We start from the raw sequence: 22,294 nt of genomic DNA on the forward strand, positions 1-22,294 counted from the left end.
TCTATCCATTCCATCCATTCTCCACATGTCAGTTCAGTTCCTTTATTGCTTCTTGTAACTGCAGACCCTTTGTACTGCTTTGAGTTGTCTCACTTGCATCAAGCTTTAAAAAAAAAAATTGGCAGAAAAAGTGGCTATATACTGTGTACGAAAGACCTCTGGGGGTGCTCAATGGCCTATCACCCAGAGGACATACAAGACGGGAAGTACAAGCTGTGTGCTATGGATACATCAAGGTGGCATGCAGGAATGATGCAGAATAAATCACTGAGGAGTGCGTATTGCCACCATGTGATGTGGCCCTGATCCGTACTTTCCCATGTCCTATTAACGCCGCTCTGCTACCCTGGAGGACCCTATGTAGTCCATGTCATGGAGAAGACTGAGTGCATGTGGCCATGACACATGGGTAAGTTGGGTTGGGTTAGGATTATTAAATCCTAATCCCTTGTGTTTTTTAGGCCACTCAGCAAAGTATCTGTAAGTTGGTCAATCCTTCTTCTTCTGCTTCTTCTAATAGGGTTTAAGCCCCTCAACCAGAATCTGCAGGTTGGCACGAGTTAGGCTCAGGGAGTCCTAACCCTCTAGGTCTTCAGTGGCTTGACACATCAGCAGTTTATGACATAGTGAATGCTTAGCTTGGAATAATTTGGCTGCATTTCTTAACCTTTTGGATTTATGGTCTCACACGAAGCCAGGTGTAGCGAACGAGCTTCTGGCCAACAGCTTGATTCCACCAAGTTCGTCTCCCTTTAATTCAGTACTGCCAGGATGGATCTTGGAGAAATGAGCAAAGACTTTAGGCCTCTCACTAAGATCACCATCAAAAACCGGTTTCTAGTACCCTAGATCGATGATATGATTAACCAATTACACAGTTCCACTTGCTTCAAGAGGATTGATCGATACATCCATTCAGGATCGTTCCTTGATACACTTGATTGTAATCAAGCTGTCCTTTTCGATTGTTTAAGTTTTTGGTAATTCTATTCGAGCTTACTAATGCTCCTGCAAAGTTCAATAGGATAATCCACCGGAGATTTGAGAGCACAGGTAGTACATGGACCCATTCTTTCACATAAGCTTCTCTCGAAGTCTGAGGCTGAGCATCGAGAGCAACTACCACGGGTGTTAAGAGCATTGTAAGAGCACAAGCTTGTTATCAATAGAAAGAAAAGCGAGTTTGTATGGATCCGGCCAAGGTTGAGGCCATTTGCAGTTGGCCACCTTTGGTGAATATGCATGAAGAGAGAACTTGTTAGGTGCAGCGGAATTGAAATGGTGACAAGACCTAGACTTTACACTTCCACAAATCTTTCTTTCTTTCCTTGCTTGAATAGGTACTACTTAGCACGAATGATGGTTCCTTTTATTTTCTTGTAGAGAGAGAATGAGAGAGAGCTAGAGAGAGAGAGAGAGAGAGAGAGAGAGAGAGAGAGAGAGAGAGAGAGAGAGAGAGAGAGAGAGAGAAATGAAATGTTATATTTACGTCTTCAAAAGGCCAAAATGATCTACGAAACCAAACTGTTACAAAATTGTGAATCTGATACCATGTCTGGGTACAAAAAGACTAGAACAAAAATACTACTACTACTAGAATCCATCCTCATCTGCACTTTGGATGTCGAGAGAGTATGGCTCGAATCCTCTGTTGTAGTCTCCGTCAATGCTGTGTAGCCCCTCTCCTCAATCGTGGCCGGCTGGATCTCCGTAGCTCCAGTGCTCGGTCCATGAGAGTGCCGTAGTGGTCGAATGAGTGTGGGAGGAGCTCTGCAGTGATGGTTGCTCCTCTGGCTGTCCCATATCTAGTGAAAAGAAATCTGTAATCCGTCTTTGGGACTGTCTCTCTCTAGCTCTCCCCAATAAAGTGTCTCTATATCTGTGTAACTCAAGTAGATATAGCCCAAGACATCTCTGATCCTCATAACTCATGACTCTAGAGAAAGGACCGAAACCCTCTCTGAATAAGCACTGGAGACGGCCCCAAATCTCATAGTACATTGTGCAATGACATATGTAATGTAGCTCTGTCTCTGGCTCTAGCTGGCATGAACGGCATATCCTGTTGTCTGCTGGTATCCCTCTGAATCTACTAGTCTCAATCTCCAGCTAATGTGAGGATGTGCGTATCTGACCAATGGCAAACCGCAAACCATGAGACATATGTGTGTGTGTGTGTGTGTGTGTGTGTGTGTGTGTGTGTGTGTGTGTGTGTGTGTGTGTGTGTGAGAGAGAGAGAGAGAGAGAGAGAGAGAGAGAGAGATGATGATGATGTATTTACGTCCTCGGGGGGCCAAAATGACCCATGGGACCCAAAATCTCATATATGAGACTCCCCCCTTCCCATGTGAAGGAGGGGGCCTGTCATGATTCTGTGGTGATCTTGTTTGTGAGTGTGGTGTGATGTTCTAGCACTTTGGCAAGATAGATGCCTAGTGCTACTGGAGAGGGATGTGTTCTTGAGAGAAGCTCCTCAAATGTAGTACATCCTTGAATAAGGTAAGGAAAGTCGACCCGAATGTGCGCATATGCTGGACATTCAAGGGTTACATGTGCCTCATTTTCCAATGAATTCAAGTTGCATTGAGTGCATCTCCTCATGTTTGCATCAATATTCAGCCATCCTCCCGTTTCACTTTTGAGCATGTGTGATCTTGTCCGCATCAAGGTGATGGCCCGTCTCGCACGGTAGGACATGGGTGTCCTGATATGTATTTGGGTTTCCCTAGTTTTGTATTCTTCCGAGTATCGTGTGTTTATGTGCTTGCAATAGTATTCAAACTTGGACTTGTGCATTGCATTTTTTTATTTGCTATGAAGGGCCTCAAGTAATTGTAGTTCAAAATTCAGCTCGTGCTCATGCTCGGTACCTTCCTCTACATGCATGTCCACATATGCTCCCACATTCCATTTAGAGAACCATTTCCTGATGTCCTCAACAAGGCTAGAGGTGAGAAACTAGCTTTTGTGGTTCTTTTGCGGCTTACATCCTACCTCCCATGCTATGTGAGGCAAACGGTTATAAGGCATCAACTTCACCTTCAAAAGATATCTATGCATTCTTTGCAAAGCAAGCATTTCCAATGGTCTTTGTTTAGTCTCCAATAGCATCACTGAGTATGGTGTTGTGGTTTTTATCCCCATATGTCTACATAAGAACTTTTTCTGATTTTCTCAATGTCATTCCATGTGCTGGCCGGAATACTTGGTCCCCATACCTCCAGCCCATACAATAGCGTTTGGACCACACACGCATTGAAAGCCATGGACTTTATTTCCCACCTTCTAGCGACGCTTTGTTTGCACATGTTTTCAAACTCGTAATACCTTGCTTGTCCTGCCTCAATTCTTGTTTTTGCACATTGCCCCCATCTATGATTCGAAGGTATAATGATGCCCAGGTATTTAAAGCTGTCAACTGCTTGAATCTCTTGCCCATCATACATAAGGGCGGGCTGATCCTTTGATTTGTGTGTACAAGTCGCCATACTTTTTGTTTTTGTGACATACACTGAGAGTCATGTAGCTTCGTAGAAAGCATGTACCGCATCCAAAAGTTTTTGCAAAAGAGATATGCTATGCGCTAAAAGAACCACATCATCAGCATAAATGAGGAGTAGCAAGGTAATGAGGCCTATGTTTGGTGCATCTTCATTATCTTGCGTCGTTTGGCATATAAAGTCCTCAAGCTCATCTATGCATAGCCCAAATAATGTTGGGGACAAAGAACACCCTTGTTTGACGCCTATTGTGCTAAAAAACTCTTTGGAGAAGCTTGTTTGCATTTTCAGTTTACATCGAACCGCATGGTATAGGCGTGCCACCGCAACCCTCAAATGCATGGGAACCCCAATGGTCTCCATGCGGGACCATAACCCATGACGAGATACCGTATCAAATGCTTTCTTAAAGTCCACAAAACAGCAGTACATAGTTTCCCCTTTGAGTCGCGCCCCTTCCATCATAATCCGGATTGTAATCAGGTGGTCTATGGTACTATGTTTTGCTCTAAAACCTGCTTGCTGGATAGCCCTCTTTCCACTGTTTTCAGCCCATGTGCTAATATCTTTTTCTATTAGACTCCCAAAAAGTTTTTCCATGCAAGAGCCCACCATGATGGTGCGGTAGTTTGTGAGTAGGTTAGGATTTCCTCCTTTAAACAAAGCTTTGACCCAATTCTCTTGCCAATCTTCACGCATACCTTGGTGAATAGCTTGATTCATCATGCAGTGTATCCATTTCTTAGCTTCATTACCCGACCATTTCAACATTTCGGAGTTGAAGTGCAAAATGTCATAGGCTTTCCCAGTGGCTAGTTTTTTCAAACCTCTCAAAGCCGCTGCAAAAGTTATAGGTTCCTTAGTGTCAACCTGAATTTCAACATTCATCATTATTTGAGCATCGGTGGGAGCATAGAGTGTTTGTGCATATACATACATTTCGTCCATGCTGAAATTTTCCAGTATATCCTCCTTTTTTCCTTTCATGTTGCGCCATGCTTTCTTGGGTTCTTTCTTAAATTGAATCACCTCTTGCTCCTCCTTCAAAAGTTCATGCATCCTTCTCTTTTTCCTTTTCAGCATTCTGTATTCCTTGGCTGCATTTTCCCAATCCTTCGTGGACTTATTGAAGCACTTTAGCTTGCGTTTGGCTGCTTTACACTCTTCATCAAACCATGGGTTATGAGGGAGACCCTTCACTTGTTGTTGGTCTCTTTTAGATCACCCCATAATGACCTCTGCTGCCTCTTCTATTGCTTGACGCGCGCACGCGAGAGAGAGAGAGAGAGAGAGAGAGAGAGAGAGAGAGAGAGAGAGAGAGAGAGAGAGAGAGAGAGAAATAATATGAAATGAAATGTTATATTAAACGTCTTCAAATGGCCAAAATGACCTATGAGACCAAACTGATACAATCCTGGTGGATCGAATTCAATGTCTGAGTACAAAATAACAATGAAGTAAAGTGAAAAACTAAAATCATCATCATCATCCATGCCCGCCGAGGATGCCCGGCATCAGGCACTATCCGAGAACCTATTGCATCGATCATTGAAGAGCTTCATCAATGTCCGTCTCTATAAATAGCCGTACTGGACGTCTCCCATGTCGTGCTAGAATAGTCATGATCCTTTGGTGGAGCCTTCGTCGATGTCGTGGTCTACGAGGGCGTCTAGCTCTCCCGAGCTCAATGGCTCTGTCAACTAATATATCTTTGGTATAGGTGGGTTGTGAAGTCTGCTGTGTGGATTGCTCATCTCTCCGTCGAGCCCTTGCTCTAAAGAAGTCAGTGATCTCCCTCTGTGAATATCTCCCAGTGCCTGATCTCCTCAAGAGACTTTCCCTGTGTCTACGCAGCTCTAGCAAAAACAACCTAAGGCATCTCTGGTCTTGATATCTCATGACTCTACCCAACGGTCCAAAGCCCTCTCTAAATAGACAATGAAAGCTGCCTCGTATCTCATAGTATACCGGACAATGAAAGATTTGATGTAACTCTGTCTTTGGCTCTATATGACACAGCGGGGAGATCCTAGCCTCTGCTGGTACTCTCCTAAATCTGCCAGTCTCAATCTCTAACTGATGCGATGATGTGCGCATCTGACCAATAACACATCATATCCCATGGGAAGAGAGAGAGAGAGAGAGAGAGAGAGAGAGAGAGAGAGAGAGAGAGAGATGAAATAAAATGAAATGTTATATTAACGTCTTCAAAAGGCCAGTGTGACCTGTGAGACCAAACTGATACAAAAGTGGTGAATCTGGTACTATGTCTAAAAAGTGTGAGAGAGTGAAAATAAATGCAAAAAACTAAATACAAAGTATTAGATAAACTTCTTAGGACCATTCTGGGTGTCTGGCTAGAATGCTTCTAATCCTTTGTTGTAGTCTCCTCCGGTGAAGTGTGGTTCTGCATCTCGGTCGTGGTCGTCTCGATTTCCTAAGCTCAGTCGCCCTGTCAATGAGGGTGCCTTTGGTATGAATGTGGATACTCCTTTGTGCTCGCTGCTGGCCTCTTGCTTCTCCTTCCATCCCTGCTTCTCTCGATCCGAAGAAATCTGTGATCTGCCTCTGAGGTTGTAGTGCTCTTTGTCTTCTCATTAGATTATCCCTGTGCCGATGTAGTTCCAGTAGGTACAGGCCTAAGCACCTTTGATCTTGGTATTGCACGACTCTATCTAGAGGTCCAAAGCCTTCTTTAAATAGGCAATGGAAACGCCCACGTATCTCATAGTATACGGTACAATGGCATATGTAGTGTAATTCTGTCTCCGGCTCCATTCCGCATAACTTGCAAATTCTGCTCTCAGGTGGGATTCCCCTAAATCTGCCAAATTCAATTTCTAGTTGGTGTGAGGATGTACGAAACTGACCAATAGCACATCTCAAACCATGAGACAGGTGGGTATCCATGTAGTTCGGGCGAATCACAAAACCATCTTCAGATAGCTGTAGGAAGTTTTCTTTGTAGTCGGCCATCTTCGTGCCCAATTCTTGTGTAGGGTCTACCCATGTCCTCTTAGTGTCCAACTGTATAAGATCCTGGCGGATGATTTTATTAATCTCCGTTCGTGTGATTGCCAGTGATGGAGCCTCAAGAGAGTATTGGAAGGGGGGTAATCTTTCCATACTGAACCCGTGTCTCTGAAACAACGAGGACAGTTGAGCATACCAGCATGATGTATCTCCTTTCATTGCTAACTGTCGAGAGGATTCAAGGGCCAATCTAGTATATCGGTAAGAGCTTCAATTTCTATCGGAGGGGCAGCTAGTTCCGCTCGTATAATCGCGTGTGGTACGGAGGCCTTGGCTCTAATCATTCGGGAAATCATAGATACCAACGATCTCTCCATTGACTTCCAATTATCCTGATCCACAGATGGTCCCCAAATCTAGACCCCATAAAGTATAGCCGAAGCCACCACAGTATCAAAGAGCCAAAGTTTTGTTCGTGGTTCCTGAAACTACACTTGTGAACACATCCTCTCCAACCCTCCCAAGGCCGCAGAGGCTCTCGACAATCTAGCATCCGCTGCTTTCTTAAGAGTAAACTTCGGTCCTGTAAATACCACACCAAGGTATGTGTATGCATCTGTGTACTCTCCTGTATCCTGGCCATATGCAAATGTAGCTGCCGATCTCCTAACCCACTGCGGTGCATTCCATCTGGTGATTCTGCTATCAATACAATATCATCTGCATACAACAACAAAGGGATCCATGACCCTGCAAGTTAAACACCTCTGTCACCCTCTCTATCAATGTAATATGATACCTCATCTATATACATACCAAATAAAGTAGGGGGCAGTGGGCATCCCTACTTTACTCCAACGGTGGAATGAACAATGTCGGAATCCCCTTCTGGAGTACGTACATAACCAGTTACTGACCCATATAAGGCCATGATCCCCCAGATAATCTCTTTGGGGACCCCTAACTCTTGCATTATGCGCATCAATCTGGCCCTTGGTACTGTATCAAAAGCTTTCCGAAAATCCACAAAGCAACAATACATCCTTCTCCCGCTTGCTCTTCCTTCCTCAATAATGGCTCTGAGCGTAAGAATATGATCTAGAGTGGAATAACCCCTCCTGAATCCAGCTTGTCCTATTACCCTTATGCCCTCATTCTCTGCCCATCTACTCAATTTTTGTTCCAGAATGGATGCGTACAGTCGGGTCAATGTGTGACCCACCATAATGGTATGGTAGTTCCCGGGTATCATAGGATCCCCTGACTTGAAAATAGGTACGATAGTACATAATTTCCAAGATTCAGGTAATCCTTCACACATGACCCGATTAAACAAACGAGCAAGGACTTCTGAAAGTAGATCCCTTGCATGGATCAGATGTTCTGCTACTAGACCCTCATGATCATATGCTCTTCTTGTCTTCATATTATCAATGGCTTTTTCCACCATTTCCGTAGTAAAGAAAGTACTAGTAGCAGGGCATGGCTCTAGAGGATCTGGTAATGGAGGCTGTCCAGATACCATATATAACGATGTTACATATTGACCCCAAATCTCAGGACAAGTAATTGTCGGAGGCGATGAGTGCTCGTTAAATAAACGCCAGGCCTCATGTGAGTCCTGACTCAAGAAGAGCTGATATAAATCTTCTCCAATTTGGCTAAAAATGCCCTTTTCTTGCGACGTACTATACGCCGAAGAGCAATCCGAGACTGCTTATATGTGATGATCCCAAGTGTAAGCTCTTTCTAGACCTGGGTTCTCGTCTCTCTGCATTCCTCGTCGTACCAACAGTTTTGAGGCATGTTCCCAGATCCTCTCTTCTGATCAGGCTGAGTATGTGGGTATGCCTCTTGTGCTGCTCCATGTAGTATCTCTGTTAGCTGAGAAGTAATCTCCTCTACAGTATATACTGGCTCGACTGCCCACATCCTATTATAGATCTGTTCCACATAGACTGAATCAGTCTCTGGTGTGAAAGTATATCTTGTGTGTGTCTTCTTCCTTTGTACTTGAGAGGCATTGTATTGGAAGGAGATTGATAAGGTCAAGAGAGCATGATCCACTACAATCCCAACCGGTCTGGGTTCCACCTTAAAGTCCTCGATACTAGAAATAAAGCTTGGTGAAGTCATGATATAATCCACTGTACTAGCCCCATGCCTGTGTGGGAAGCATGTGAATCCCCCAAATAAAGGGAAATTCTCTAGACCATTAAGTATGGCCAAACCATGTGTAGTTGCCATCTCCATGAGATGTCTCCCATATTCAGTGTGTTCTTTATCCTGTGAGTTTCTAGTAAGCCCCTCCTGTGATAAATCCACTTCTCTGAGCATTTCCTCAGAAGTATCATAGAATACTGCTTGAGAGTTGGCCATTCTGGCATTAAAGTCTCCTAAGAGAACGATGTCTCCATCTCTAGAGAACTCCCATATGTCATTATTCAATATGGAGAAAGGGGACTGTCCTTTAGGTGAGGAGTAGACTGATGTACTTGGACGAAATGAAATGTACGTCTTCAAAAGGCCAAATGACCTATGAGACCAACAGGTTACATGTGGTGAATCTAATACCAAGTCTGGGTACAAAAAGTACAAAAGAATTAAAAAGAAAATAGTGGGTAGGGGTGGGGTGAAGCTGATACAAAGGGTGAGCTGATACAATGGAGCTCTATGACATTAGAGGTATCATATACATATACATCAGTATCCATAAGGCTATAGAGATTCAATGTCCTCCAAGGTAGGCACTCTGTTGGGGCGGCTCCTATGTCGTGCCAGTATGGTATGAATCCTCTGTCGCAATCTACGTCGATGTCGAGTGGGCCCCCTCATCTGTAGGCGACGGGACCGCCCCAACTCTATCGCTCGATCAAGCAGTATGCCTCTGGTGCCTCTAGTACTATCATGCTATGGGGATTGCTCGAACTCCTCTATCTGTGACTGAAAGAAATCTGTAATCTTTTGCTTGTCGCTCTCTCATTGTGCCCCTCTTCAAGAGGTCCTCTCTATGTTTGTGAATCGCTAGTAAGTATAATCTGAGGCATCTCTGATCCTAGTATCTCATGACGAAGTGGCCCAAAACCGGCAGTGACATATGTAATGTAGCTCTTTCTCGGGCTCTATCTAGCATATCTGACAAATCCTGGACTCAGCGGGTACTCCTCTAAATCTGCATGTCTCGATCTCTTGCTGATGTGAGGATGTGCATATCTGACCAATAGCACATCGTATCCCGTGGTATAGATGAGTATCCATGTATCCTAGTCTGATCACAAAACCATCCTCCGTGAGCAGGAGAAGATGCTCTCACAAAAAGTCATCTTCATGTGTAGGCTGTATCCATGTCCTCTTCATATCCAATTGAATCAATTCCTGTCTCATGAGCTTGGTAATCTCTGCCCTAGTGAGGGAGATGGAGGGTGCATCCAACGAGTACTAAAATGGGGGTAGCTAATCCATACTAAAGCCATGTAACTGAAACCAAGATGTCATCTCTGCATACCAACATGATCTATCTCCCTGCAATACCAGCTGTCGCGAAGACTCTAGTGCTAATCGAGCATATCTGTCTCTAGGGAGAGCCCAGGTGCTATGCATAAATGAAACTGTCCGAGTGAGTGCCTCCACTACCAATGGAGGTGTAGCCAGCTCCGCCCCAACAATGTCATGTGGTATTGAGGCCTTGGCCCTAATCATCCAAGAAATCATACACATCAAGGGCCTCGCCATACATCTCCATCCATCAGTACTGCCAGCTTTGCTATGATGATCAACTGAGGGGTACCATATCTCCACTCCGTACAGCATGGCCAAAGTGATCAAAGTGTCAAAGAGCCAAATCTTTGTCCGAGGTTCCTGGAACTGAACCTGCGAACATATCCTCTCAAGTCTCCCCAATCCTGCATAGGCTCTGGTCAATCGCGTATCTGTTGCACGCCTCAGGAAAACACTGGACCACTAAAAACCGCCCCAAGATAAGTGTATGTATCTGCATACTCCACAATCTCTCGACCATACGTAAAAGTGGGGACGGAGCTTCTTACCCACTGCGTCGTAGTGTTAAACACCATTACCTTGGTCTTACCAAGGTTCATAGACAATTCACTGACCCGTGAAAATACATGCAATGCATCCAAATGACGTTGCATCTCCTCTGGAGAATCTGAGATCTGCACAATATCATCAGCATATAATAGCAACGGAATCCATGTCCCTGCAAGTTGAGCACCTCTATCGCCCTCTATCTGTACATAATCTGAAAACTCATCTACATATATCCCAAAGAGAATCGGAGGTAGGGGACAGCCCTGCTTCACTCCAATGGTGGAGTGAACCATGTCGGACATGCCTTGAGTAGTGCGTACCCGTCCTATCATTGTCCTTTATAAAGCTAAGATCCCCTAAATCAGCTTTGTGGGCACACCCATGTCCTGCAATCTGCGTGTGAGTCTGGCTCGTGGCACTGTATCAAAGGCTTTGCGGAAATCCACAAAGCTACAATATATCCTCCTGCCAAGGTGTCTACCCTCCTCAACAATGGCTCTGAGTGTCAAAATCTGGTCAAGAGTTGAGAGACCTCTCCTGAACCCTGCCTGTCCTACTGCCCGTATGCCCTCTCTCTCTGCCCATCCACTCAAAACTCATGCTCAAGAATTGATGCATATAGCTTAGACAGAGTGTGACCAACCATGATGGTGTGGTCATTCCCAGGAAGCATAGGATCTCCCAACTTGAAGATAGGCACAATCATGGACATACTCCAAGTCTCAGGAAAACCCTCATACATGGCTCTATTAAACATCATAGCAAGAGGCTCTGCAAGCATATCTCTGGCATGGATGAAGTGCTCTGCTACCAGACCATCATGATCCTATGCTCTTCCTGTCTTCATCATGTCAATGGCTTTCCTTACCCTCTCAGCAGTAAAGAAAGTACATGTTTCTGGGCATGCCTCTGGAGGGTCAAGCAAACGTGACTGCCTCGATGTTGTATAGAGAGATGTAGCATATTCCCCCCATGTCTCTGTGGAAGTGATGGCTAGCGGTGGAGAGTGCTCATTGAAAAGCATCCATGCCTCACTAGAGTCCTGACTCATAAACAGCTCATACAGATCACGCTCTAATTGAGATAGGTAAGCCCTCTTCTTTCGTCGCACTAGGCGGAAAAAGATAATCCGTGACTGTCTATGTGTAGTGGTACCCATGAGCACCTCTCTCTGTAATCTGATCCTCGTCCCTCTACACTCCTCATCATATAATTGTTTTGAGGCATGCTCCCAGGTCATCTGCCTGTAGGCTGCTAGGTGTGGGGATATGCCTCTGATGCTGCATCATGGAGCGTCTCTGTCAGAATCTGTGTGAGCTCATCTAGTTAGTGGTCATCCTACCTCCTGAGTGCATAGCTGCCTGTATATCTCATCACTGTACACGGGATCCGTCTCCCTCGTGAAGGTATACCGAGTATGTGTGGAGGCCTCTCCCAATGGAGCTGTGTTGAACTGGAACAATAGAGTGAAGGACAAGATAGCATGATCGACTACTACCCCAACCGGTCTAGTTCCCACCATGAAATCCTGAAAGGAAGGAGTGAGTCCTAGCGGAGCCATAACATAATCCACTATACTAGCGCCGTGCCGATGTGGAAAGCATGTAAAACCACCTGCTAGAGGATAATCTCTGTAGGCCATTCAAAATGGCCAATCCATGTGGAGTCCCCATATCAATCAAGTATCTGCCATACTCCTTGCGCTCCTCATCCTGTGACAATCTAGACAGGCCCATTTCTGTAATATCAAGCTCCCGCATCAACTCCTCTAAGGTATCATAGAATGCTGTTGGGTGATGGGTAATCCTAACATTGAAATCCCCCAAGATAATAATGTCACCATCTTTAGAAAACTCCCATATATCATCATCCAAAATAGAGAAGGGGGATTGTCCTCTAGGCGATGCATATACTGACGTACTACGAGGGAAGCAGCAAAGAGCGATGTAGAGATATCTGTCTCTGCCTTCAGTCTCACCCACATGTACCTAGCATGCTCATCCCTTCGAGCTATATGTATAAGAGACTGTAGCTCCTCCTTGAATAAGACTGCCACTCCTCCTGAATCTCGTCCTCTGTGCTCTGATCGAGTCTCCTGTCTGCAAGCTGTCTCCCATCTGTATCCGCTCACATGTGGCATGGACTGCCCTAGGGCCTGATGCATCTTAGAGTACAAAATGATGTCTCTCCCTGTGAAACTATCCTCAAAGGCCCCTACATCAAGCGCAAAGATCCATTACAATTCCATGTAGCAACTCTGAGTGTGGTCCCACAAGTCTCGCGCCGTCATGCGGGGCGCTTCTCGAGAATAACCACTCGTCCATCCCTGTAAAAGGCCACTTTCCCCTTCTCTCGAGTTGTCATTAGAAGAAGAGATTTTTAACGTGCCGTAGAAAACTATCCCGAGAGAGAGAGAGAGAGAGAGAGAGAGAGAGAGAGAGAGAGAGAGAGAGAGAGAGAGAGAGAGAGAGAGAGAGAGAGAAAATGAAATGAAATGAAATGTTATATTAACGTCTTCAAAAGGCCAAAATGACCTATGAGACCAATCAGTTACAAAATAGTGAATCTAATACCATGTCTGGGTACAAAAGAACTAGAAAAGAACTAGAAGTGGAACAAAATACTACTACTACTACTACAATCTAAAACTACGTGGGTGTAGCAGCTGATACAATAGGTACCCGGTAAACTGGATGTAACAGTGTGTGAAACAAAGATGGAAGAAATGGTGAGGATCCATCCTCATCTGCACTCTGGATGTCGAGAGAGTATGGCTCGAATCTTCTGTTGTAGTCTCCGTCGATGCTGTGTAGCTCCTCTCCTCAGTCGCGGTCGTCTGTATCTCTGTAGCTCCAATGCTCGGTCGATGAGAGTGCCAGTAGTGGTCGAATGAGTGTGGGACGAGCTCTGCAGTGGTGGCTGCTCCTCTGGCTGTCCCATATCTAGTGAAAAGAAATCTGTAATGTGTCTCTGGGACTGCCTCTCTCTAGCTCTCCCCAGTAAAGTGTCTCTATACCTGTGTAACTCAAGTAGATATAGTCCAAGACATCTCTGATCCTCATAACTCATGACCCTAGATAGAGGACCAAAACCCTCTCTGAATAAGCAGTGGAAACGCCCCCGTATCTCATAAAACACTGTGCAATGACATATGTAGTGCAACTCTGTCTCTGGCTCTCTCTGGCATAATCGGCATATCCTGTTGTCTGCTGGTATCCCTCTGAATCTACCAGTCTCAATCTCGAGCTGATGTGAGGATGTGCGTATCTGACCAATGGCACAACGCAAACCATGAGACATATGTGTGTCCATGTAGCTGGGTCGAATCACAAACCCATCTCCTGTGAGGTGGAGAAGATGCTCTCTATAGAAAGCCATCTTCGTGCTCAACTCCTGAGGCGGCTCTATCCATGTCCTCCTGGTGTCGAGCTGGGACAGGTCCTGACGAATGAGTCTAGTGATCTCCACCCGTGTAAGAGACAGCGAGGGTGCCTGAAGAGAATACTGGAAAGGGGGCAACCTGTCCATGGTGAAGCCATGCGTCTGAAACCATGAAGTCATCTGTGCATACCAGCATGAAGTGTCCCCCTGTAGAGCTAACTGTCTGGAAGACTCAAGGGCCAGTCTAGCATATCTGTCTCTAGTAGTATCCCATAGGCTGTGCACAAAGGACACTGATCTGGTAAGCGCCTCAATCTCCATGGGGGGGGCAGCTAGCTCTGCTCGAATGATCGCGTGAGGTACGGAGGCCTTGGCTCTAATCAATCGGGAGATCATAGATACCAAGGGCCTCTCCATACGTCTCCAACCATCCTGGCCTACAGAAGGTCCCCATACCTGTACCCCATACATCATAGCTGAGGCTACTAAAGTATCAAAGAGCCATAACTTTGTCCGAGGTTCCTGGAACTGAACCTGCGAACACATCCTCTCCAAGCCTCCCAAGGCCGCATAAGCTCTGGTCAGTCTAGTCTCTGCTGCTCTCCCCAAAGAAAACCTCGGCCCAGTGAAGACTATCCCAAGGTAAGTGTATGCATCTGTATACTCCACAATCTCTTGACCATATGTGAAGGTCGGTGCCGATCTCCTGATCCACTGCGGTGTGGTGTTAAACACCATGACCTTGGTTTTACCAAGGTTTACAAACAATCCACTAAGAGAGAGAGAGAGAGAGAGAGAGAGAGAGAGAGAGAGAGAGAGAGAGAAATGAAATGAAATGAAATGAAATATTTACGTCTACAAAAGGCCAAAATGAACTATGAGACCATCACGGTTACAAAATGGTGTATCTGATACACTGTCTGTAGAACTAAAATGATGAAAAAACTAGGAAAAGAAAACTAGAAGGGGGGGGGGGGGGGGGGGGGGGGGGGGGGGGGCGTTGACTAGAGACTCTCTAGCCAGTACAACAATCCAATGATACAAACTCATGCAAATGAAGAAGCTGAGGGTGAGGGAGCATCTGCACATCAGGCTCCCAAGATGTCCAGCATCGGCCGCTGGCGAATCTCATCAATGTCCTCCATAGTAAGCACTCTGGCTGGGCGTCTCCCGTATCGTGCTAGAATGGTCCTGATCCTCTGATGAATCCTCCGTCGATGCAGTGATGATCCTTGCAATCGCGGGGGTCTAGATCTCCCAGGCTCCATGGCCCTGTCAATCAGTATACCTCTAGTGCAGGTAGGTCCTAGAGGCTGCTCTGGATCCTGCTCCTCTGACTGGCGCGTCTCCACACGAAAGAAATCAGTGATCTCCCTCTGTTGACTGTCTCCCTCTATCTAATCTCCTCAAGAGGCTCTCTCTGTGTCTGCGCAGCTCTAGCAAGAATAGCCCAAGGCATCTTTGATCCTCGTACCTCATAACTCGAGACAGTGGCCCAAAACCATCCCTAAAGAGGCAATGAAAACGGCCTCGTATCTCATAGTAAACTGGGCAATGGCATATATAGTGCAGCTCTGTCTCTGGCTCCAAATGGCATAACTGACATATCCTGGCCTCTGCTGGTACTCTACTAAATCTACCCACCTTAATCTCCAGCTGATGAGAAGATGTGCGTATCTGACCAATGGCACATCGTATGCCATATGACAGGTGTGTGTCCATGTAGCTAGGTCTAGTCACAAAACTGTCCTCTGTGAGCTGGAGAAGATGCTCCCTGTAGAAAGACATCTTCGTGCCTAGCTCATGGGTCGGCTCTATCCAAGTCCTCCTGGTATCCAGCTGAGTCACATCTTGTCTGATGAGTCTGCTAACCTCTGTCTGAGTAAGAGACAAGGAGGGTGCATCCAGCGAATACTGGAAGGGTGGTAGCCTGTCCATGCTAAAACCATGAATCTGGAACCAAGAGGTCATCTGTGCATACCAACATGCTGTATCTCCGTGTGAAGCCAGCTGCCGAGAAGACTCCAGTGCTAAACGTGCATACCTATCTCTGGGGAGCTCCCAGATGCTATGTAAAAAGGAGACTGATCTAGTGAGTGCCTCTACCACCAACGGGGGAGCAGCCAGCTCTGCGCGGATAATCTCATGTGCTACTGAGGCTTTGGCTCTAATCATCCGCGAAATCATGGAAACCAAAGGTCTCTCCATGCATCTCCACCCATCAATACTACTAGAGCGACTGCTATGGACCACAGAAGGGCCCTATATCTGTACTCCATATAGCATGGCTGAGGTCACTAAGGTATCGAAGAGCCAAAGCTTTGTACGAGGTTCTTGAAATTGGATCTGTGAACACATCCTCTCTAATCTCCCCAAAGCTGCATGTGCTCTTGTCAGTCTCGTCTCTGTTGCTCTCCTCAAAGAAAACATTGGGTCGCTGAAGACCACCCCCAGGTATGTGTATGCATCTGTATACTCCACTGTCTCATGGCCATAAGTAAATGCAAGAGCTGACCGTCCGACCCACTATGGTGTGGTGTTAAACACCATAACCTTGGTCTTGCCAAGGTTTACAGACATACCACTATCGTGAGCAAAATTATGTATAGCATCCAGATGACGCTGCATCCCCTCTGGAGAATCAGAAATCAAGACAATATCATCCGCATATAACAGCAAGGAAATCCATGTGCCTGCCAACTGTGCTCCGCTGCCGCCGTCCCTCTCTATGTAGTCTGAAACCTCATCAATGTACATCCCAAAGAGAGTAGGGGAGAGTGCACATCCCTGTTTCACCCCAATGGTTAGGTGAACTAGACCAGACATACCCTCTGGAGTGCGTACCTGTCCCACTACTGTCTTGTACAGGGCCATAATCCCCCAAATCAGCTCTGTGGGCACACCCAGCTCATGTAATCTGTGCATCAACCTGGCTCTAGGGACCGTGTCAAAGGCTTTGCGGAAATCCACAAAGCTACAATAGATCCTCCTGTCGTGCTCTCTACCCTCCTCAATGATAGCTCTGAGCGTCAGTATATGATCAAGAGTAGAGAGTCCCTTCCTGAAGCCTGCCTATCCTAATGCCCGTATGCCCTGTCTCTCTGCCCATCTACTAAGGTGATGCTCGATAATAGATGCATACAACCTAGCCAAAGTGTGTCCAATCATGATGGTACGGTAGTTCCCTGGCTCCATAGGGTCTCCTGCCTTGAAGATAGGCACAATAGTGGATAAGCTCCAAGTGCTAGGAAATCCCTCACACATGGCTCGATTGAACATCACTGCAATCAACTCTGCAAGCATATCTCTAGCATGCATAAAGTGTTCGGCCACCAAACCATCATGGTCATAAGCTCTCCCAGTCTTCATCCTGTCAAGGGCTTTCTTTACCATCTCAGCAGTGAAGAAAGTGCAAGTCTGTGGACAAGGCTCTGGGGGATCAGGTAAGGACTACTGCCCTGGGATCGAGTAGAGAGAGGTTGCATATGTACCCCAAGTCTCTGTAGATGTAATGGCAAGTGTAGAAGAATACTCGTGAAAACGCCTGCACGCCTCCCCTAAGTCCTGGCTCAAGAAAAGCTGATATAACTCCTCCTCGAGCTGAGCAAGATAAGCTCTCTTCTTGCACCGTACTAGGCGTCGAAAGAGAACCTGCGACCGTCTGTGTGTGATAATCCCTAAAAGTACCTCCCTCTGAAGTGTAGCTCGCATCTCTCTGCACTCATCATCATACCAGCTGTTCTGGGGCATACTCCCAGTGCGGTGTCTGGACTCAGGCTGGGTGTGAGGGTATGCCTCGACTGCTGCAGCATGTAGTGTATCTGTCAAGATCTGATGAGCTCGTCTAGAGGGCGGCTTGGCTCCTCTGTACATAGGCGCCTATCTTCTTGAGAGAGAAATGAAATGAAATGAAATGTTATATTAACGTCTTCAAAAGGCCAAAGTGACCTATGAGACCAGAAAGTTACAATGTGGTGGATCTGATACAAGGTCAGAGTAACAAGAGTAACAAGATGACAAAATGACAAAATAAAATACTATGGAATCCTAAACTGCTAGGTGTGAACTAAGCAGCTAAACAACTAGCTGGGATAGCTAGATCACAGGATATCCAGCATCGGTCGCTGGCGGATCTCATCAATCTCCTCCATGGTCAGTAGTCTGACCGGGCGTCGTGCATGTCGAGCCAAAGTGATCTGAATCCTCAGATGCAGCCTCCGACGATGCTGTGTAGTCCTCCGCAATCGTGGGCGTCTGGATCTCCCCAACTCAGTCGCTCGGTCGATCAGTGTGCCTCTGGTGTAAGGCGACGAGCTCTACTGTGGTAGTAACTCCTCCGGGTGTCTAGTGGCAGCTTTAAAGAAGTCTGTAATCTGTCTCTGAGACTGGCTAGTCTCTCCTCTCATCAGGCTCTCTCTGTGTATGTGCAGCTCGAGAAAAAACAAACCCAAGCATCTGTGATCCTCGTACCGCATCACTCTAGAGAATGGTCCAAAGCCCTCTCTGAACAAGCAATGGAAGCGGCCTCGTATCTCGTAGTAGACGGGGCAGTGGCATGTGTAGTGCAACTCTGTCTCAGGCTCGATGTCACACAGGGGGCATGTCCTGGTCTCTGCTGGTACTCCGCTGTATCTCCCAGTCTCGATCCGCAGCTGATGTGAAGATGTGCGTATCTGGCCAATAGCACATCATATCCCAGGAGACAAGTGGGTGTCCATGTATCTGGGCCTCGTCACAAAACCATCCTCCGTAAGGTGGAGGAGATGCTCTCTGTAGAAAGCCATCTTCGTGCCCAGCTCCTGTGTTGGCTGTATCCATGTCCTGTTGGTGTCTAGCTGAGTCAAGTCCTGGAGAATGAGCCTGGTGATCTCGGATTGTGTAAGATTCAGAGAGGGCGCATCCAGTGAGTATTGTAAGGGAGGCAATCTGTCTATGTTGAACCCATGCGCTTGAAACCATGATGTCATCTACCCATACCAGCATGTTGTATCTATCTGCATGGCTAAGTGTCAAGAGGACTCAAGTGCAAGGCGTGCATATCTGTCTTTGGGAAGTTCCCACATGCAGTGTATGAAGGAGACAAATTTAGTGAGCGCCTCAACCACTAGTGGGGGGGCAGCTAGCTCTGCTCGTACAATAGCACTAGGTACTGAAGCCTTGGCTCTAATGAGCCGCGAGATCATAGAGAGAGAGAGAGAGAGAGAGAGAAATGAAATAAAATGTTACATTAACGTCTTCAAAAGGCCAAAATGACCTATGAGACCAAAAAGTTACAATTGGTGAATCTGATATCATGTCTAAGTACCAAATTAAAAAGAACTAAACACTAAGGAGGAAGGAAATAAATATGAAGTTGATTCGGGATTGAGACGAGATGGGGGGGGGGGGGGGGGGGGGGGGGGGGGGGGGGGGGTTCGTGGGTTCAGATGAAATCTCTCATCGGTTGCTATCGAATCTCATCAACCTCCTTCATGGTCAGTACTCTAGTTGGGCGTCTTGCATGTTGAGCTAGAGTGATCTGTCACTTCTGTTGCCGCCTTCGTCAATGGTGGGAGACCCCCCAAGGTCGTGGGCGTTTGGATCTGCCTAGCTCAGCGTACCTCTAGTATGGGTGGGCTCTGAGATCTACTGTAATGACTACTCCTCTGGCTCTCCCCTGGCTAGTGTAAAAAATCCTGTGATTCGTCTCTGAGACTATCTTTCCCCTGATGTCCTCAGCGAGCTCTCCCTAAGTCTGTGCAGCTCTAGTAGGAACAATCCGAGACACCTTTGATCCTAGTATCTCATGACTCTAGAAAAAGGTCCGAAACCTTCTCTAGACAAGCAGTGGAAGCGGCCGAGTATCTCATAGTACGTCGGGCAATGACATGTGTAGTGCAGCTCTGTCTATGGCTCTAAGTTACAAAGGTGACATATCCTGGCCCTTGTAGGCTTGTTGGCACCCCTCGAAATCGGTCAGTCTCGATCTGGAGCTGATGTGAGGATGTGCGTACCTGCCCAATAGCGCATCTTATTGCATGAGATAAGTGCGTATCCATGTATGCAGGCCTAGTCACAAAGCCGTCCTCCGTGAGTTGGAGAAGATGCTCTCTGTAGAAGGCCATCTTCGTGCCCAACTCGTGTGTCGGTTGTATCATGTGCTCCTAGTAGCTAGCTGAATCAGATCCTGCGTATGAGTCTGGTGATCTTTGTCCGTGTGAGAGACAGGGAGGGTGCATTTACGGAGTATTGAAACGGAGGCAATCTATCCATGTTGAAACCATGCGATCGAAACCATGCTGTCATCTGTCCATACCAACATGCTGTATCGCCTTGTAGAGCTAGTTGTCGAGATGACTCCAGGGCAAGCCAGCCGTATCTGTCCCTGGGGAGATCCCATAGACCGTGCATAAAGGATATTGATCTAGTCAATGCCCCCACCACGAGAGGGGGGGGGGGGGGGGGGGGGGGCTAGCTCGGCTTAGATAATCTCATGCGGCACCGAGGCCTTAGCCCGAATCATCCGAGCGATCATAGAGACCAGAGGTTGTGTTGCCAGATCTCCCATGGTGGTCTACTGAGGGTCCCCATATCTGAACACCATAGAGCATAGCTGGAGTCACTAGAGTGTCAAAAAGCCAGAGCTTTGTTCGCGGTTCTTGAAATTGAACCTGCAAACACATCCTTTTCGGTCCTCCCAAAGCTGCATATGCTCTTGTCAGTCTAGTCTCTGATGCTCTCCTTAGTGAAAACACCGGTCCACCGAAGACTACCCCAAGATAAGTATACGCATCTGTGTACTCCACAGTCTCCTGGCCATACGTAAATGTGGGCGTTGACCTCCTGACCCACTGTGGTGTGGTGTTGAACACCATAACCTTGGTTTTCCCCAGGTTGACAGACAATCCACTATCACGAGCAAATGCATGCAAAGCATCCAAATGACGTTGCATCCCCTCTCGAGAGTCAGAAATCAGCACAATATCATCAGCATATAGTAATAATGGAATCCATTTCCCTGCTAGCTGAGCCCCCCTGTCTCCCTGACGCTCCACATAGTCCGAAAACTCATCCACATACATCCCAAAAAGAGTAGGGGATAGGGGGCATCCCTGCTTTACTCCAATAGTGGAGAGGACCACGTCAGACATTCCCTCAGTGGTGCGTAACCGCCCCATCACTGTTCTATTTAGAGCTAGAATACCCCATATCAGCTCTGTAGGCACACCCATGTCCTGTAGTCTGCATATAAGTCTGGCTCTCGGCATTGTGTCAAAAGCTTCGCAGAAATCCACAAAGCTACAATAGATCCTCTTGCCATGGTGTCTACCCTCCTCAATAATAGCTCTGAGTGTCAGAATCTCGTCAAGAGTGGAGAAACCTCTCTTGAAACCTGCTTGCACTGGTGCTCTTATGCCCTCTCGCTCTGCCCATTTACTCAACTCCTGCTCAAGAATGGATGCATACAACCTAGCTAATGTGTGACCAACCATGATGATGCGATAATTCCCGGGAATCATGGGATCTCCTGACTTGAAAATAGGCACAATCGTGGACATACTCCAAGTCTCAGGGAAGCCTCCATACATGGCTCGATTAAACATCATAGCCAGGAGCTCTGCAAGCATATCTCTGGCATGGATGAAGTGCTCTACTACCAGACCATCATGATCATGTGCTCTCCTTGTCTTCATCCTGTCAATAGCTTTCCTTACCCTCTCGGTAGTAAAGAATGAACATGTCTCTGGGCATGTCTCTAGTGGGTCCGGCAAAGGTGGTTGTCCTGATGCTGTGTAGAGAGATGTGGCATATTCCCCCCATGTCTCAATGGAGGTGACCGCTGGTTGTGGTGAATGTTCGTGGAATAGCCTCCATGCCTAAGTCCTGACTTATAAATAGCGAGAGAGAGAATGACATCTGATGGGGTCCCAACCAACCCTCTCAAGGACCCCACACACCATTGCCGATGTGGTATTTGCTTTTGATTGCGTAAAATGGAATGTACACACATGCAATACCTCCAATGCAGACTCTACTGACTCCAATGGGGAATGTTGCCGCAATAACTCTTCAAAATGAAACAACTACGGGGCTGATTTGATGCACCTTTGGATCCGTCTCGATGAGGGGTTGTTGATGGCCACCAATGGGGTAGATCTGGGGCTGATTTGCGCTCCTAATGTGAGAGGAATGAAGGGCTAAAGGCTGGCTGCAAAAATGCAGCCGATCCGACGTGCAAAGCAAGGCTGAAAACGCTGCTGGCGATGGAGCAAATCATGGACAGAGATAGGAGCACTCGATGCGGCGAGGGAATGGCAGAGAAGAGGCTCAATGGACTGCCGAAGGAGCAGACTGCAGTAAGGAGATTAGCATTAGCGAACCCAACGCATTTCCGCCAAGGGAAAGGGGCTGAA

General features: G+C 46.7%; 1 protein-coding gene across 2 annotated transcripts in view; it reads right to left on the reverse strand.

Annotated features, from left to right (window-relative positions):
- Positions 1 to 22,294, reverse strand: part of LOC147425729 (uncharacterized) — a 101,883-nt gene that overhangs the window by 2,802 nt on the left and 76,787 nt on the right. The window lies entirely within an intron of this gene.

This window comes from Adiantum capillus-veneris, chromosome 25, assembly GCF_014529385.1.
Source record: "Adiantum capillus-veneris isolate H3 chromosome 25, ASM1452938v2, whole genome shotgun sequence".
Taxonomy (NCBI): domain Eukaryota; kingdom Viridiplantae; phylum Streptophyta; class Polypodiopsida; order Polypodiales; family Pteridaceae; genus Adiantum; species Adiantum capillus-veneris.